Source organism: Ahaetulla prasina, chromosome 5 (assembly GCF_028640845.1).
Source record: "Ahaetulla prasina isolate Xishuangbanna chromosome 5, ASM2864084v1, whole genome shotgun sequence".
NCBI classification, from domain to species: Eukaryota; Metazoa; Chordata; class Lepidosauria; order Squamata; family Colubridae; genus Ahaetulla; species Ahaetulla prasina.
Window position 1 is genome coordinate 61,396,745 of NC_080543.1, and position 19,370 is coordinate 61,416,114.

A 19,370-nucleotide genomic window follows, 5' to 3' on the forward strand; every position below is an offset into this window, starting at 1 on the left:
AAGGAACTATGCTGACAGGTTGTAATTATCTTGCCATTTTAACAGCACCTGTGAATGTCGTGTATGTGCATGTTCAAATGAGTTGAAAGAGGAAAAAATCCTCAGAGATACTTGAGGAACTGAGATGGAGGATATGTGTAGCTTTGAAACCTATGCTGTAACTTAATATTTTGCTTGATAACCTGAATGAGAAGACTGGATATTCACACTCCATTTCTAAGATAAGATAAGATAAGATAAGATAAGATAAGATAAGATAAGATAAGATAAGATAAGATAAGATAAGATAGAATAGAATACAATTTATTGGCCAAGTGTGACTGGACACACAAGGAATTTGTTATGGTGCATATGCTCTCAGTGTACATAAAAGAAAAAGAAAAAAATACCTTCATCAAGGTACAACATTTTTGTTGCTATCATTAAGGGTTAAATTGTACCCTATGACCATCATAGGGTACAATTTAACGCTTAATGATAGCAACAAAAGTTACAGTTATACAGTCATAAGTGGAAAGAGATTGGTGAAGAGAAGATTAATAGTAGTGTAGATTTAGTAAATAGTTTGACAGTGTTGAGGGAATTATTTGTTTAGCAGAGTGATGGCCTTCAGGGAAAAAACTGTTCTTGTGTCTAGTTGTTCTGGTGTGCAGTGCTCTATAGCGTCGTTTTGATGGTAGGAATTGAAACAGTTTGTGTCCAGGATGTGAGGGATCTGTAAATATTTTCACGGCCCTCTTCTTGATTCGTGCAGTATACAGGTCCTCAATGGAAGGCAGGTTGGTAGCAGTTATTTTTTCTGCAATTCTAATTATCCTCTGAAGTCTGTGTCTTTCTTGTTGGGTTGCAGAACCAAACCAGACAGTTATAGAGGTGCAAATGTCAGACTCAATAATTCCTCTGTAGAACTGGATCAGTAGCTCCTTGGGCAGTTTGAGCTTTCTTTTTTTTTTTTTTTTTAATTAAAATAGTTTTACAACAATTAAATTTTTCCCCCTCCCCCCCTCCCTCCTAAACCCCCCCCCGGACTTCCCGGAGCAAACACAAGGTATAGTTCCTTAAACAAAACAGTCATACATTAAATTTTTAAAATCTAACACAATTATAATCTTTCTCTCTCACATAACCTGACTTCTTCCATTAAAATCAAAATAACATCCTTCATTCAAAAGCAATCCGAAATTTCTTAATCTGATATCTATTTTGAATATAATCAATCCAGTTCTTCCATTCATTTAAATATTTTTCTTGAGTACTGTCTTTCAAGAAGGCTGAGATTTTAGCCATCTCAGCCAAATTGGAAACTTTCAATATCCATTCTTCTATTGTGGGTAATTCTTTTTTCTTCCAATATTGTCCAATCAACAGTCGTGCTGCTGTTATTAAGTTCAAAATCAACTTAGTCTCAATCACTGTACAGTCCGTTGTTATTCCCAAAAGGAAAAATTGCGGTAGGAACTTTATCTTCTTCTTCAGAACATTCTGCATAATCCACCAGATTCTTATCCAGAAAGACTTAATTTTCTTACAAGTCCACCATACATGAAAATATGTAGCATCATCACAATTACATCTCCAACATTTCGCTTGCATATCTGGATACATACATGATAATTTCTTAGGATCTAAATGCCATCTATAAAACATCTTATAAAAATTTTTCCCTTAAATTCTGCGCTTGCGTAAATTTAACATTTCTAACAAATTTTTCCCATGTCTCCAACATTATTGGTTCTTGAATATTCTGTGCCCATTTTATCATACAATCCTTTATTAAATCTCTTTCAGAATCTATTTCTATCAACACAGTATACAATCTCTTTATATGCCCCTGAGTTTGATTTCTAATTTGTTTAACCAAATTTTCTTCATTTTGAATGATACCAATTTTCTGATCTTCTTTCCATCTAGCCTTTAACTGTCCATATTGAAACCAAGTATAATTCCTCCCTTCTTCTTTTAATGTATCCAAAGATTTTAGTTGTAAATTTCCTCTCATTGTATAAAAGATCTTTATAAGTAATCATTTCTTGTTCCTGTTCTATATTTATATTCTCTACTGCGTGCCTAGGACATGCCCATATAGGAATTTTGTAATTTAACTTATAATAATATTTTTTCCAGACACGCAGAAGAGAAATTCTCAACACATGATTCTTAAAAGCTTTATCTACTTTCTTATCATACAATAAATATGCATGCCAACCATATAATAAATCATAACCTTCTATATTCAAAATCCTTTCCTCCGTCAAATTAAACCAATCACTTAATACCGAAAGAACAACTGCTTCATAATACAATTTTAAATTAGGCATTTTAATCCTCCTCTTTCCGTGTATCTTGCATTATTTTCATTTTGACTCTCGCTTTTTCCTTCCCATATAAATTTATTAATTCCAATCTGCCATTCATCCAAATTTTTATCTTTCTTAATTATTGGTATCATCTGAAACAAGAACAAGAATTTAGGCAAAACATTCATTTTATAGCTGCTATTCTCCTAACAAAGATAATTGTAATTTTTCCAAGTATTCATTTCCTTCTGAATTTTTTCCATAACACATCATAATTATTCTTATACAATTTCCATTTGATGATGTAAGAAAGACTCCTAAATATTTAACCTTTTTTACAATTTCAAATCCTGTTATTTCCTCTAGTTTTTCTTTCTGGTTCTTAATCATATTTTTGGTTAACACTTTTGTTTTATTTTGATTCACTTTAAACCCTGAGACCCTTCCATATTGATTAATTACTTCCAACAAATATACACTGAATTTATAGGCTGAGTCAACATAACAACCAAATCATCTGCAAATGCTCTGACTTTATATTCATATCTTCTAATTCTAATACCCTCTATCTCCCTTAACTCTCTTATCTTATCCAATAAAGGTTCCAAAGATAAAATAAACAATAAAGGTGATAAAGGACACCCCTGCCTTGTTCCTTTCGCAATTTTAAAACTATCTGTCAAACTACCATTAATTATTATCTGAGCTGTTTGCTCTCCATAAATTGCCCTAAGTATTCGTATAAAACCATTTCCAAATTGCATTTTGTCTGTTAATTTAAATAAAAATTCCCAATGCAAACGATCAAAAGCTTTCTCTGCATCCAAAAATATAAACGCTGCCGGAATCTGATTTTTCTTTTCCAAGTATTCCAATATATTCACTATCTGCCTAACGTTATTCCTCATTTGTCTCCCTTTTATAAAACCAGACTGGTCAGTGTGGATCCTTTGTTGTACAATTTCCATTAACCTATTTGCCATTATTTTTGCAAAAATCTTATAATCATTATTCAAGAGAGAAATTGGTCTATAATTCCCAGGCTTAGTACAATCCTGATCCTCTTTTGGTATCAATGAAATAAAAGTAGTCCTCCATGATGGTGGTACTCCTCCTCCCCTCAATATCTGATTGAATAACTCCATAAGTGGACCAACTATCTCATCCTGTAACTTTTATAATATATTGCTGTAAGTCCATCTGTGCCCGGGATTCCCTATTTTTAATTGCTTTATTACCCAAATAATTTCCTCAGAAGTTATAGGCCGATTCAACTCTTCCCTTTGTTCATTAGTTAAACCTTTAACCTTATATTCTTTCAAATATTTATCAATATCCATATTCAATATTGTATCTCTGGCATATAAATTTGTATAATATTCCAAGAAAGCTTTTTTAATTTTATCCTGTTGAAATCGCACTTTACCCTTGTATTCAATTCCTTCAATAGTACGTGCTTTCTGTCTTTTCCTTAACATATAAGCCAACCACCTCCCTGATTTATTGGCATTACAAAAAGTATTATGTTTAGCATATTGTATATTGGTTGCCACCTGATCTGCCATTAACATATTAAATTGACTCTGTAATATCTTTATCGCCTCAATAGTTTTTAAATCATGTGGATTATATACCAATAATTGTTGTTTCCTCTGAATTTCCTCTTCTAAATCCCTCGCTGTTTTTGTAGTTTTCTCCTCTGTCTACTATTAATATATATCAAATTTCCTCTCATAAAGGCCTTGCTCGCGTCCCACACCATTTCTATCAAGTTCCCTTTCCCAAATTATAATCAAAATTCTTTCATTTGTTTTTACATTGATTTACATTATCCTCATATCTAAACAAATTTTCATTTATTCTCCATGATCTTCTTCCACCTTCATATTGCAACTCCATCCATACGGACTATGATCAGTTAAACACCTTGGAAATATCTTTGTTTTCCTAACCCTAGAAAGCAAGTCATTGGTAATTAATATAAAATCAATACGTGAAAAGATTGATGCCTATCCGAAAAATAAGTATAATCTCTATCATCAAAATTCTGCCTTCTCCATATATCTTTCAACTCAAAATCTTCCATCAAATCAAAAAGATTTAGGCAATTTTGCATGCATAGGAATTTTCTTAGAAAGAGTTCTTTTATCTTTTCTAATGTCCATTACACCATTCCAATCCCTAATATAATAAATGTTTTATAGTCCCAAAAGTCAATTTTTCATGTAACAGTTTATAAAATTTTTCTTGTTGTTGATTAGGTGCATATATGCCAATCACAAGTGTCTTTTCCTTCTAAAATCAATTCAATAGCAATATATCTTCCTTGAATGTCCGTTTCAATTAATTTACTTGATATATTTTTCTTCAAATATATAACTATACCATTTTTCTTATTCGAGCAGAAGAAACAAAATGTTTACCTAATTTGAATTAATCAAATATTTCTGATCTGATAATTTTATATGTGTCTCTTGCAAACATATCACATCATTTTTAAATTGTTTCAAATAATGGAATATTTTTCTTCTTTTCTGTGCTGAATTTAAACCATTAACATTCCATATCAAAAATTTATTTGCCATCTCTGGCCTCTTGAAGCTTCTGAGCAATTAGCTGAAGACCCTCACTCTTGACTTGGCTCCTCCCACAGCTTCAGTAGTAGAATCCGTTCCTGTCTTTGAAGTCGTTCCTCCATCTCCTTCGCCTAATAGCTCCCTTGTCACTCTTTGTTCTTGAGATTGTTCTTGAGGACTGATATCACAGGTGCAGTTTCAGCTTCCCACTCTGTTTCTCTTGAAGACTTTTATCCACTGTTTCTACATCCACTTTCAATACATTAAAAAGAAAATCTTTTGCTTTCAATTCAGTATCAATTCGATATCTCCTGCCTTGAAAAAATACTGTTAAACCAATTGGAACCTCCCATCTATATTGAATCTGATGCTTCTTAAGCTCTTGTGTAAAAACCTAAAATCCTTCTATCCTTTAACATTTTAGCAGGGATCTCTTTCAAAACCAACACCTCCTGTTCTGCTATTTGCAATTTCTTTTGATATGTAGCTTGCAAAATCTGATTTCTTATTGTAGAAGTTAAAAAATAAATTACAATATCTCTTGGGAGCTTTTTCTGCCTCGCTACCCAAGAATTAACCCTGTATGCCTTATCAATTTGAAAATCAACTTCTCGAGGGTCCATGCCTAACATTTCAGCTAAGGCTTCTGATATAACTTTTTTAAGATCTTCTTCCTTCGGTCTTGAAGACCCCTAATTCTCAAAGCCTTCTCCAACGCTCTATATTGCAATACCACCACATGATCCTCATTTTTATCCACTTTATTTTGAAGCTCTCCAACTTTATTATCCAAATACTGATTTGCTTGACTAATTACTTCCACTTTATCCTCCATTACTTCCAAATTTTTGCCAAACCTTGAAAACCAACAATAAATCTTCTCTAATTTTTTTATTAGTCTCTTTAATTTCTTCCCTAAGTTGATCCTTCACACCATGAATATTATTCATAATTTCTTTAAATCGCTCTTCAGAAACTCTGTTCTGTTCCTTTAATATATCTTCTAAATTAGTTTCAGACCCCCTTCTCGTCATGGGAGCTTTTGGTGGCTTAGAAGCCATTTTAATTTAAGTAAAGTCTCTAATTAAAATTAGTAAATCTCAAAAGTCCCAAAAAGTCTCCAATTAAAGTTGTAAAATAAAAACTTTCACCTTGCCTCCTCTGGAAAGCTTCTATTCAGCTAAAATCCACAAAGACGAACTTCGCTTTCTCTCACAAGCAGCCTCCAATCCACTTCCTTTCAGACGCCATTTCTTCCTTCACTAAGTTCAAGTGAGAAAAAGTTTTCCCCTTTTAAAAAGGAGTAGAAGTCAGCTCTCTTCTTGCTTCCCCAGTAATCGATCGCTTGTATTTGTCCCCGTCTGCTTAAAGTTATTCAAAACGGAATCAATTGAGCAGAGGTGGGCGTTTTCCTCTTGTCCTGCTTAATTAACAGGATCGAGCCGAGTCTGGAGTGGGGCTGGATTATGCAGGCAGCCCTCCGAGACTCTGCATAAGAAAGCAGAGCCCCTGGGGCAATCTTCTGCTCTCCAGCCGCTCTGGCTAATTCTCTTTCACCCAGAGAAAAGCTTTGAAGCTGGCTAACAGCCGATCTCCCGCTGTTTCACCAGCTTTTACAGAATCTCAGTTCGGGACGCCATTCCAGGCATCCTTCTCGGGGAAAACGAAACCACCGGAAGCCGCAGTTTGAGCTTTCTGAGTTGGCGCAGAAAGAACAGTCTTTGTTGTCCTTTTTTGATGATGTTTTTGATGTTAACTGTCCATTTTAGATCTTGCGATATGATAGAACCTAGAAATTTGAAGGTTTCTACTGTTGATACTGTGTTGTCAAGTATTGTGAGAGGTGGAAGTTTCAAAAGTTATAGAAGTCAGAGTTTTAGTAGTGTGTATACATGTGTGTTTGGTGTATGAGAGAGAGAAAAGAAGGAAGGAAGGGATGGAGATGGGCAGATGATGATATGAATAAAGATATTTATGTAGACAGAGTTAATAAGATACATTGTGTGCACAATTATTAATCAAATGAGTATTTTGACCATACCATCCTTTGTATGCATATTTTCCACCTCCAAGGTGTATAAACTTAAATGCTTAGTGGTTATAAGTAGATCAGGTGATGTGTATTTGTGTAATGAGGGAGGGTGTGGCCTAAGGAGATCAACATCCTATATCAAGGTATGCATAATTATTAGGCAGCTTATTTTCCCCAGGCAAAATGGGGTAAAAAAGAGATTTAACTGACTCTGAAAAGTCAAAAATTTTAAACAGTCTTTCAGATGGATGGAGCACTCTTGAAATTACTAAGATATTCGGGCATGATCACACAACCATCAAACGTTTTGCAACTTTCAAAAAGACCATGATTTTTATGCAGGATAATCTCCATCGCATGCATCGAAGTACTCCACTGCGTGGCTAGCCACTAAAGGCCTTAAAGATGAAAGATTAATGACATGCCCCCCCTTCCTCACCTGACCTAAACCCTATTGAGAACTTGTGGGCCTTTCTTAATTGGGAGATTTATGATGAAGGAAAACAGTACCTTTCGGAACCTTTCCGAACAGTGTCTGGGAGGCTGTGGTTGCTGCTGCACAAAAAATTGATCATCCACAGATCAAGAAACCGACAGATTTTTTTTGAACTGTCAGAAATGTTTATTTTTAAATTTTGAATTGTTTGTTTATTATTCTCACTTTAACAGATGAAAATAAATGAGATGGTAAATTTTTCATTTAGTTGCATAATAATTCTACACACTAATAGTTGCCCAATAATTGTGCACACCTAGATATTCTCCTAAGAAAGCCATAACTTCACTTTTTCTTGCTTAAATATTCAGGTTTGAGGTTTATTAACATTTTGGATTGACCGAGAACACTGTAGTTGTTCAATAATAAAATTAATCTTCCAAAATACAGCTTGCCTAATAATTGTGCACACAGTGTAGATGTAGTTAGGTAGATGGTTGGATGGATAGATAGATAAGATATATAGAAAGATATATGATTGAGAACATGTAACTGTAGTCCATTTTAACTTGTTGAATTAGATGAATTCCCAAAATTTTACTTTGGCTTGGTTTGTGTGTAATCTGATTACAGTGCTTGCCAAGAAGAACATAGCCCTCTCTGTATGTATGCCTGCGGGTACTATCCAAGTTTTTTAAGAAGATTTAAAAACTACACATATCTCCCTTTGTTTTACCCAGACCAGTGGTCAGCAGCAACAGAAGTTAACTTTTAACTGGTGCAAAATTGCCAATCTATCCTTCATTATTATTGAATGTGTATTCACATTCCATTGCAATAAATCAGAGAACTTTGGAGAAAGATTGAGAGTTGAGGAAAATCTGAACTCATTTTACTTCATTTAACAGAAGGACCATATTTCAGAAAAGAGAATGTTAAAAGTATTTGTAAGTAGAATGTGTTGAAATCAGCCTTTTATTTTCCAGGTCAGGAAGAAAAAAGCAATAGAGAAACTTTAAACATGGGTCAGGTGTGGCTTCAGGGTATGTTGGCATCTAATCTAGGGTTAATAAAATAATTGAATAGGTCACTGAAACTGTCTTCTGTGGAAATATTCTTAAGACTAAAAGCAGCATCCTAACTAATCCTTATATTTTCCTAACAGCAGCATGGATATGCTTATGTAAGTAATGACTTTTTTTGACATATCCTGTGGGATGCAGTTTAACATTGCCCTTAGCTGTTTTAAAATAATATTTGTCCTCTTTTCAACATAATTTTTTTGCTACAGACACAATCTGGAATTGTGATTATTGATGATGTAGTAGATGATGCAATCAAGAGCTAGAATAAGGTAGGATATAAATCTAATATATAATTCTGCAGTCAAGACAAGTCTAAAACTGAAAATCAGGCTTGTCAGATGTTACATCTTTTCTATCCTGCTCAACAGACTAGAGAGTTGGTCTCTGACAGAAAACCACTTGAAGAAACTAGAAGTATTTGAAACGTGGATTTACAAACGGCTTTACATATAAGCTTGGTTAACAAAATCACAAATGAGGAGGTGATAAGTCGCCTGGAAAAGCAAAGGGAAATCATCAAATCCATTAAAAAGCAAAAGTTAGAATATTTTGGACATTTGATGCGACACCCAGAAAAATATGTCATCCTTCACTCCAGGGAAAGATTGGAGGCAAACAAGGTCCAGGCAGATGAAGAACATCATGGCTTCAAAACCTAAGGGACGGGTTTGGACAAAACTCAGCAACACTTTTTCATGCAGCTGTTGACAAAAATAGGATTGCCAACATGATCGCCAACGTCTGATGACAGATATGGCACAAGAAGAAGAAGAAATCCAATGAAGAAATAAATACATCTTCCTGTATTTCATTAGCTGCTTCTAGTAAGATGGTGCAGCTCATTTCATTTGCTAACCTAAGGAGGGCACAGCACCGAGCCCTAATGATCTAGCATATATGGATCTATTTATTTAATTAATTTTGCCTCAGATTTGCAGCTAAGTTGTGGTTTCCATTAGAAAATGAAAGGGAAAAAGTATCTTGTTTGTCTTAGTTGCTATGAATCTGTGCCTCCTATATATATTTGGAATGTTACCTTGACTTGTTGTAACGCAACTGCATGCAACTATTAATAGTAAATGGCTCCAAATAGTTAATGGCTTCAACATTAGATGGAAGTATATAATTCAATAGGACATTAATTTGTACATCCAGTACACTGTCTGGATGATGGAATGGCTCAAAAATACTCTTGGCTTTTCTTCTGCTCTATTATCAGAAAAGAATGGGTTAATGGTCAGACTATATTCTGCTAACTGAAATAATTGTTGTGTATATACAATATAAATACTACAAACACAAACACACAGTGGAAGGGACAAAATATTTTCTCACGCTCTTAAGGAAATTGTTGACCTTCCAGTATCCAAACCTATATTTGTTGATTTCTTAGGTATGTCAGTTATCTAAAAACAGTTTCTTCCTAAGCTGCTGTCATGAGCCTCAGGTTATAAATCTATGCACGTTTGACGCCAGTGGAAAATCTGCCTCATGCCTCCCTTGAGTGACTGAAGGGTATGACAGTAACAAAACGGCCTCCCCACACTGTCTATAGATGAAGAGGTCAAGTAGATGATGGCTTCAGTATATGTCATGGACCATGTCCAAAGAAGAAATGCTTGTGTGGTTGTTGTTTTTTTTAAAAAAACAGTCATTGAATAGCAGCAACACTCATTTTCTTTCAGCATTTCCTTATGCAACCCTCCCTTGTTGGGGGGAGAAGATTTCTTTTCAGCTGGATATTTTTCTTGCAGGGTTTTGTGTTGCAAACCCAGCTTTTATGAAACGTGGCCACTCAATGGTACATGATGTACCATTGCCCTCGATTTAACTAGTATTCATATTCAGCTTCCAATCATACTCCAGTATTTCATTACCTGTTTCAGAGAATCCATACAGTGGCACACGTGGATTAAGATAGGCATAATGCCAGTTTTTCACTAACCCTTGATCCATGCCACTTGCTACTGATGTCCTCCTATACAATGCCACCTCCCTGCATCTCCATGATGCAAGCTGAAAACTCAGTTGGGGCCCCATCAAACTCTTCAAATCCAATCTGGCAACAAACTCATGCTCCTTAAGTTATACTTCTATTATCACTTGCTCACCCAAACCTTAAGGCAGTCTATTTAAATTGTTTGGATGCATTCCCTAACTTTTCCCACAACTTGAATGATGTCAAAAGTATTAACATTTTCTATTGTCCTCTTATTAGCTGAGTTTTAACATGGCAATGTTCATAGTTTATAGCCAATGATAGAGAGGTGGAAAAAAGGAAGGAGAAAGGGGACAATTAATTCCAAGTAATGAACATTCACTCAAACTGATACCTTTTTTCAGTACTGACACAGAACCCACCCTTCTCAGCCTAGTACCAATATATATTGGACTACAACTTCCATAATTTTCCTGGGATTATATACATAGTGGGCACCTAGTTGGGGAAAGCTGCTATAACCATTACATCACTACCTTTGTTAGCCTTTAAAAACTATGGTAGCATTTCAACGAAAATATAAGGCTGCATCCACTTGGACAATTTTAACCTTTGGTTATTTTGTGGATTAATGTATATAATGTCAGTCCTTTAGGTTACGTTGGTTTATGATTGGATATATTATGCAAACCCAGAAAATGTTTTAAGTCTATAGCCAGATTAAACGTGTTATGTGAACCGACTCCTTGCTTCAAAATTTTGTTTTAAAACTTCTGACCTGAAAATATTGATATATTATCAGCCTGTCTACAATAATCATCAACTACATTTTTTTTATTTTTCTACATAAAAAAACCTTTTCAGAAATAGATCTGAAATTGAAGTAATGAGCCTGTTGAGTATTGCATTTCCTTTATTAAAATAAAACTCCAATATATTGTGTCATCTCTCTCTAGCACATAGCAACACAGACAGAATTTCTGTCTTTGGCCCATGTCTTGCACATGAACATTGTATTGCTGTTATAATTGTCCCTTTTTACCCTCCTTCTTCTAAATGCCATAATATATATTTAAATGGTGTCTTAAAATAAAACTACTCAAATTATCCCCATTGGGATTCATCAAATCCCCACTGTGTTACAAACTGCAGCTGACAAGCAGTGATAGGTTTCTATAGAGATTTCCTCTTATTTCCTAACAATCTTTTGAAAATGTTTTATTTTTACGTGCCCTATTGCCATTTGACATTGTGAACTTTTAGAGCTTGAACAACAATGGTCTTTTTTTCTCTCAAGAGAACGTCCACTGCCTCTGTTAGTCAGAGAAGGTCAGTGCACAGACAGTGGGCTGAATTAGAGATCTTGATGCTTTACCATCCACCCAGGAAGTGGAACTTTCATAATCTCCATTTTTTAAGAAAATGGGAAGAGAAAAATCTAGATAAAGACCTGATATCGCTACCCCTGACTATCAAGGTTTTATTGTATAATCACAGATAAACACATGGCATTTGGATAACTACATACAGTAGATCAAGGCTCTTTTAGGAAATAAAAGAGAGTGATGGATTCATTTATCACACCATGTCATAATTTATTCAATCATGCTTTACAGGACAAATAACAGTTGGCTGCATTCACATAAAAAAATAAGCCAAAGCTAAGTGGACCATTTAATAGGCTTTACTATATTGTTTAAACAAGATGAATGATTGGAGTGTACAAGACAACCTTATAATACTGTGTCAAGAGCTGAAGTGCAGAAATCATGGTGCAAGAGAAAGCTAAGATAACCTCCCCAGTTATGAAATCTGAACCGGTCTGCCACCAGATTGCTGACTGCGCATGTATGCTGCGCACCGAGTGCATGCTGCATGTGCACAAGCACAGTGTGCGCCAAATGCATGCTGCGTGCATGCACATACATGCCAAGTGCACATTGCGTGCACGTGACTGCACACTGCGCGCCAAGTGTGTGCTGCATGTGCATGCGCACTGAGCACCAAATGTGTGCTGTGCCACACGATGTAGATTCACTAGAAAGAAGGATTTCCTCGTTTCTAGCGATTTTAAATCGCGCGGGTTAGCTGATCGTCGGAAACTGGTAGCTTTTTTTTACTATTGGTTCACCTGAACCGGTAATTTTTATCACTACCGGTTCACCCTAACCAGTGCAAACCGGTAGCATTTCAGCACTGAACTTCCCCTTCCCTGTAAAAAGTTTAAAAAGGAGCAGGGGCAGGATGAACATTAAATACATGCGGACACACACAAGATCCTCATCCCTCCACATTTCATTGGATTTCCTTGTCATTGTACGGATTCCTCTGTCAACAATACTGAACAATAATATTGTCAGACTGGACAAATGTGCCACACTTAATATCGAATAGAGAAAAATAGTGAAAATTGAAGGAATCAAGATGCCCTAAGGAAATACAATCATTATGGGTGAAGATGATCATATTTTGGCATCCTTCAAGTGGTCATCAAGCATAGTGAAGTCAAGAAAAGGGTTGGAAGTGAATACATTAAGAGAGTAAGAGGAGGAAATCAAGGCAATCAACATCTGGGCAATTCCAGTCATTAGATACACAGCTGGAATAGTGAAGTGGAGTCAAGCCGAACTAAAAGCATTGGGTATGAGAAACATGACAATACACGGACAATATACTGATGTATTGTCAGTGACATGGGCAGACTCTGCCTACCAAGGAAAATGGGTGAGCATGGAATGTTGCAAGTACATCAGGCAATTGAATAAGGAAAAAAATGCATTGGAAGAATATCTGAAGGAAAGTGAAGAAGTTACATTGAAGCTACTATAGCAGGAAGGCTTATTGAGCACTGAGTATTGGGGAGATCAAACTGTCCTATAAGAAAAAACAAATGAACAGAAAAGAGACATGGGAAGACAAAGTATTGCATGACTAGTACATTTTTAAAAAATCAGGCAAAGAAGATAACAAGACTTGGCTATGGCTAAGAGCAGGAAAGTTGAAGAAAGAGACAGATGGGCTAATTCTAGCTGCACAAGACCTAGCCTTAAGAACAAATGCCAACAAAGCTGGAATTGAGAAGACGGCAATAGATAGCAAGTGTCATCTCTACAAAGAAGCTGAAGAAACAGTGGACTACCTGGTTAGCAAGAAGATCACACAAACTGAGTACAAACAAAGGCACAACAAAGTAGCAAACAATGGTGCATTGCAAGCAAGAACTGGTGAGACTGCAAAATAGAGAAAGTAATAGAAAATGAAGAAGCTAAAATACTCTGAGACTTTAGAATTCAAAAAATCACCTGTCACATAACACCTCAGCAATTGTGATAAGAAAGACAAAAAAAGTCTAGAGAGTGGATGTGGCAGTATCTGGAGACAGCAGAATAGAAGAAAAAAACCTGGAGAAGATAACAAAATATAAAGACCTGAAATAGAATGGCTAAGAAAGCAAAGGTAGCACCAATAGTAATAGGTGCTTTGGGTACAGTCCCAAAACAACTGGAGCGCCACTTGAACACCATTCAAGTGTTGACAAATTCACCTTCAGTTAATTGCAGAAGGTAACTTTACTTGGAACAGCTTATATCCTGCAACAATATTTTTAACACCATTAAACACTCATATCTGCCTATCCCAGGTCCTTGAGAAGGACTCAATAAATGGACAAAAATGCCAAATCCAGTCTCAACATCTGGTTGTCTATGCAATGAACTAATAATAATATGCATTTTGCTATGCAATGAACTCATGATAATATGCTTTTTGTCCCACTTTTAGCATAACATTTTCTCTTCCTCTCTTAAAAATTCATATTCATAATCACAGACATATTTTAGTTAGGTCAGCAAGATTTCTACTTCTAACTTGAGGACCAAACACTGAGTGTGGGAACCAGATTGTGTAATAGTGGCCATTCTGGTTTCAAATTTAGACAGAAAAAGTAAAGAACAAAAAGGGGACTGGAAAAAAAATGACACCAGCCCAGCAGGGGAATGGACAAGGGCAATTTATGTGTTTGAGATATATCCCATTTTTTTAAAAAAATGTTGATGGGTATTTGAGACAGCCAGAGCCATTTGCAGGCGGAAAACAAAAGGCAAAACACAGAAGGGGCATTGCCCAGTTCTCCCACAAGATCTGATATCATGTGAAAGAGATGGTACTTGAATCCCAATGCTGTTACTCTGACAAAAGCATTGGCTGAGCCTGGGAAACCCTTCCCTCCAAAAGATATATTATTAAAAAGCAAACACTGAAATGGAACATAAAAACAAGAATACAAATCCATGCTGAAGCTAAAATAAGAATTCAAATCAAAACTGAAAGATTTGTTTTTGCTGGTAGGGAAGGAAGGAAAGGCAAGGGAGAGATCAGTACAGCGATATTCAGTAGACAATCTTTTTGTATGATACCTACATATATTGTTATGACAAAATAAATAAATAAATAAATAAATAAATAAATAAACAATCTGGGAGAGGACTTTCCCCTTTCCAAAGACTGTAGTCCATGTATTAATTTGCTATGGGGTTTGTATGGTGTGGTTGTATGAATTCAGCTATTGTGATTGACAAAGCAAGCTTAAGCAAAACTGATTTAGAGCAATGGGTGAATTCAATCGTTTTGTTGCAGTTTCAGGAAAAAGGCAGTTTGTGCCTCTGCATGCTCTGAAACATCTTTTTCTCTTTGAATTTGTAGATATGGACAGTCCTAGTATTTGACAGTGATCTTCAAAGCCAAATTAACCTATGAAATATTGTACTTTCATACATATTGTATGAAAACTTAAGCTAGCTAGTAATTTTTGAGGTGTTTAGTCCCAAGCCATAAAGTGCCCAGATTGGAGAAAAATTGCACAAGAAACTTAAATGTTATCTTTGCTGATTTCTTCAGAGCTTTCAAGAGTTATTGGGTTTTTTTTTCTTCTGCTTAATCACATCCAATTCTTGAAGATTGCCTGCATAAATCTCTTTTCTTGGCAAGGTTTTTTCAGACATGATTTACCATTGCCTCCTTCTTGGGTTTGAGAAAAAGTGATTGGCCCAGGCTCACCTACCTGGCTTTGTGCTCCAGGTGGGAGTAGAACAAGCTATAAATAATGCGAATCATTCAACAGATGCAGAGAAACATTTGCTTTGTCATGCAAAGTGCTTGAGGAGCCCAAGATTGAGAAACATTGCATGAGAAACCTCAATGTTATTTTTAGGGATTTCTTCACACCTTTGTGTTAGTTAAGAATAATGGCCAGCATTTCAACAGATGCAGAAAAACACCTGATTTTTCATGCAAGTTGCTTATCTTTTTTGTAATTCAGTTTTGTAATTCATTGAACATACCAATTTCTTCATTAACATTTATGCCTCTGCATTTAGGCAGGGTCCCATTTTTCTCTTCTGAAGACTCTGATCTGCTTTCCCCCCTTCCCCCTTTTATGTGCGGGAACAACACACAGATCAGGTCAACTTCTCTTTTATGATTTAACTGGAAAAATAGAGCAAAACCTGCAATAACATTTCAGGGATGGTTCAATGACGTTATAGAAAAAAATTGATGAGATGGCAGCAGTATGTTCTAACTGGTGGAGAAGATATTCTTATCCGGTAGATAAAATGTTACATCACTTGCACTTCAGTAATAACAGTAGTTGGTTTCTTTTGATTCTATCACAGAATTTGACATCCTGACACTAAAGAAATGAGGTAATAGAAATGAACAGAGTTTTAAATCCTCCTGGTTCTTTTAAATTGCAAGACTAAAACATGGTGACCTCAAGACAACTGGACAAAAAGAAAACTAACCTTTTTTTAGGACTGTGCATGTTAGACCACAGTAATGGCGCAAAGAACAGGAAGGTCTTCCATGTGAAGGCATTTTTCCCAAGCACTCCTGTCTGAGATTGTAGGTACTCCACCTGGAGTAGTTTATGTAATATTTTATGCTGAAGGTTCTGGCTTATTTTTAGCAGATCATATCATTCAATGGCTGGTAGGGTCAATTTAATTTCTTCTCCGAAAAATGGGAGTGCAAAGGTTTTCTGAGACAAAAAATCTGTTTTTCTAGATATATGTCCTTTAATGACTGCCGTATGGTGTTAGAGGTGGAAAACTCAACTTCAGTGCCCCATTTATTCCCCTTTCACCTTCTCTTCAGCAAACTGAAGCCCTATTCTGGCCATAGAACCAATGCAGAACTCATCATCCAATCAGTAGGAAGCAGTCTTTCTGCTCTGCAATTTATAGTGTGCTACCAGCAGTCCACAACCATGTGGACTAATGTTAGTTTAATATTCACTTCATAAATGTACAGACCTGTAGCATGTGTCATTTTGGACATACCTTCCTGAAATACACATTTTATCATTTGAATGCTTGATAAATCCCAGTGGGATGTATTCATTGCTGCCAGTTCCTGCCACAGTAGAATCAATTTCGGCGGATCGTATTAATTTGTTCCCATTCATATTAGTGGTAAGAGGTTTCTTTTTAGTTCCATTTATATGTCTAACTTCAACTTGGTGCTCTAAAAAAGTTAATGGGATACATATGGAAGAAATAGAATAAAATTTGAACCTGAGATAAAAAAAGATTTTAGATCTCAGAAACTTTGATAGTTAATGAAGAGAACTTGATTGCAATATGGCAAGGTTAAATTGTTTTGAGAGATATTAAGCAACTGGTAATGGCATACCAGGGGACATCCCTGACAAAATCTCTGATGCTGATTTATGTGACATAGGTGAATAGCACTTCTGATGTACTCAAAACAGCAGCCAAACAAGACTGACAATGGATAAGCAGATGTTTTTCCTATTTTTATGGACCATCATCTTATATGCCACTATTCTCTTTCTAAGAATGAAACAAACACAAACAATAAAGAAGACTGGATCATTAATATTGTTTAAGAGGGCCTTGCTTGCCTACATGTGTTGGAATATAATTCCCATCAAATGTGTTTAAAACGGCAATCACAGGCATTTCAGTTCTTCAAATACTACAAAATTCTTCCTTCCCCAAGGACTGGACTAAAAACCATTTGCACCACAATTCTAAATTTGCTCATTTAGGACAAGATTCACAACTTTTCAGTGGCCAGGAATCACATTTGGGAGTGGGGGAGAGAAAAAAAATCAATAGCGTAGGTCAAAAGCAGAAATTCAGGATGGTGGCCACAACCATGCAATCAAAGCATGTCTCTTTTTAATGGTGTATGACGCACTTCAAAAAAGGGAGAGGTTCAATTGTGCATTCATGAGTGTATAATCTTGCCTTTTTGGACACACCCACACACACCCTGGATGCCTCAGTCAACCTTTGCCACTTTGGGGGCAGATTATTTTTTCTTAGGTTTTAAAGGAATTTTAAACCTAAATAATGGGTTTTTATGTTTTCTACTAAAAATAGGTGGACAGTTATTTTATTGTTTGAGAGCCAAGCACAATCCTGGGGACTCGGGGACACCCCCCGGCCCTGCCCCACAAAAAGATTCAGAGATATATGTGCCTCCTGCACAGGATTCAAATTCTCTCCTTAATTCAGCTGTGCTAAACTAAAGGAAAACCTGTAACAGGTAAAGTTCACCATTCCAACCATTATGGTACATTTAAGCTGCATAAGGATTATAACCTTAAAATTATATATATTTTAAACCTCCTGCAGTGCCTCAACAAGCACCTTCTAATTAACAGTTCCCTTTAATTTACTGTACTATAAAATGCCATGTAATTAAAATGAGCATAACAATAAGACCTACCAAAATCAACATTAGCCTTACCTAGATTCGCACTTCTTATGACCTTTCTGTGGATAGTTTATCTGGGCAATGAAAACAATTTTCCAGAAAGTGTATAAAAAGCATTCCTGAATTTCTCTGCCTCTGCAGTGCGACCGGAGATGTCACTTTGCGCTTTGATGTCCGTATCTCTTTGTTAATCCTAAATTGCTTCCCATGTCATTCCCCATCTTTTTTGCGAGATAGCTAACCTCATCGTGACATCATGCACCTGCCAGTCACAGAGAGTTAAAAAGCACCCTGAACACAGCCCCATCAAGCTCCACTGCAAACTGACGCAAATGAAACACTTCTAGCTATCCCTGCAGCTGCCGCTGACTGCATCCCCTTAATTCCACTGGGGAGAACAGGGCGGAGGGGGTGACTCAGTCTGTTCCAGGATGGCCTGGTATTTGAGATAATCAGCCTGCTCTTTAAACTGCAGCCAATGTAGCATGCAGGAGCACTTCCCTGGGTCAAGGAGAAATACTTCTCTCTTTAATCTATGTGTACAGTACAGACTCTCCCACTTCCCCGCCCCCCGCCCCCCCGTCCCTTTTATTTTTCTTTCTATAAAATTAGATACTTTGCAAATTATAAGAGCTCAGATATTCAAGGTACCAAAGGGGAGAAGAGCGCATAAGAAAATAAAGACGAGAATACAAGTGGATGGAATATCAATCAGTTGCAAAAAAATTCAAGGGATGTCATTCACCTTAGAGCTCCCAAAACAGGGCAGCAACAATCTGGATGGTCACTTAATGGCAACAAGGAGTTAATCTAGGTTTTTGCAGCCCAGATCCTAGTCCTAGTATTCACCTGGACAAATACAGTAAGCTACTTTCTCCAGCTGCTCACTTAAGCATTCTTTGGCTATACATGTCACATTTTGCATAACATGTAGTTAATAACAGAATAATCCCTTATCCCAATTGACATGTCATGATCTAATAGAGCTGGTGCTGACTATTTCTTGATCTTCCTTGCCGTTTTCTCCACTATTTTTGTTGTTATTACAAGTTATTTCATTTCAGCCTTTTTTGTTGTGATTGTTCTCCATCTCCTTTATCCAAGCTGAATTCTTATTGTATTTCTTTGGGCTGATTGCTTTCTGAACTTAACTGTTTCTTCTTTGTGAGATCTTAGCTGGTTCATTGCAATCACTCCATTGATGGATTGCTAGAAACATTTCTGATTTAACTGAAATTGAAGATTCTGCCAGAAGTATGTAA

The 19,370-nt window shown here is 36.1% G+C and overlaps 1 long non-coding RNA gene across 1 annotated transcript in view; it reads right to left on the reverse strand.

Annotated features, from left to right (window-relative positions):
• The window catches only part of LOC131199867 (uncharacterized), a 79,805-nt gene extending 61,349 nt beyond the window's left edge, over positions 1-18,456 (reverse strand). Inside the window, exon 1 of the long non-coding RNA XR_009155459.1 lies at positions 18,142-18,456. This is a non-coding gene — a long non-coding RNA (uncharacterized LOC131199867). The remainder of the gene's footprint in view (positions 1-18,141) is intronic.
• Positions 18,457-19,370: the final 914 nt, after the last annotated feature.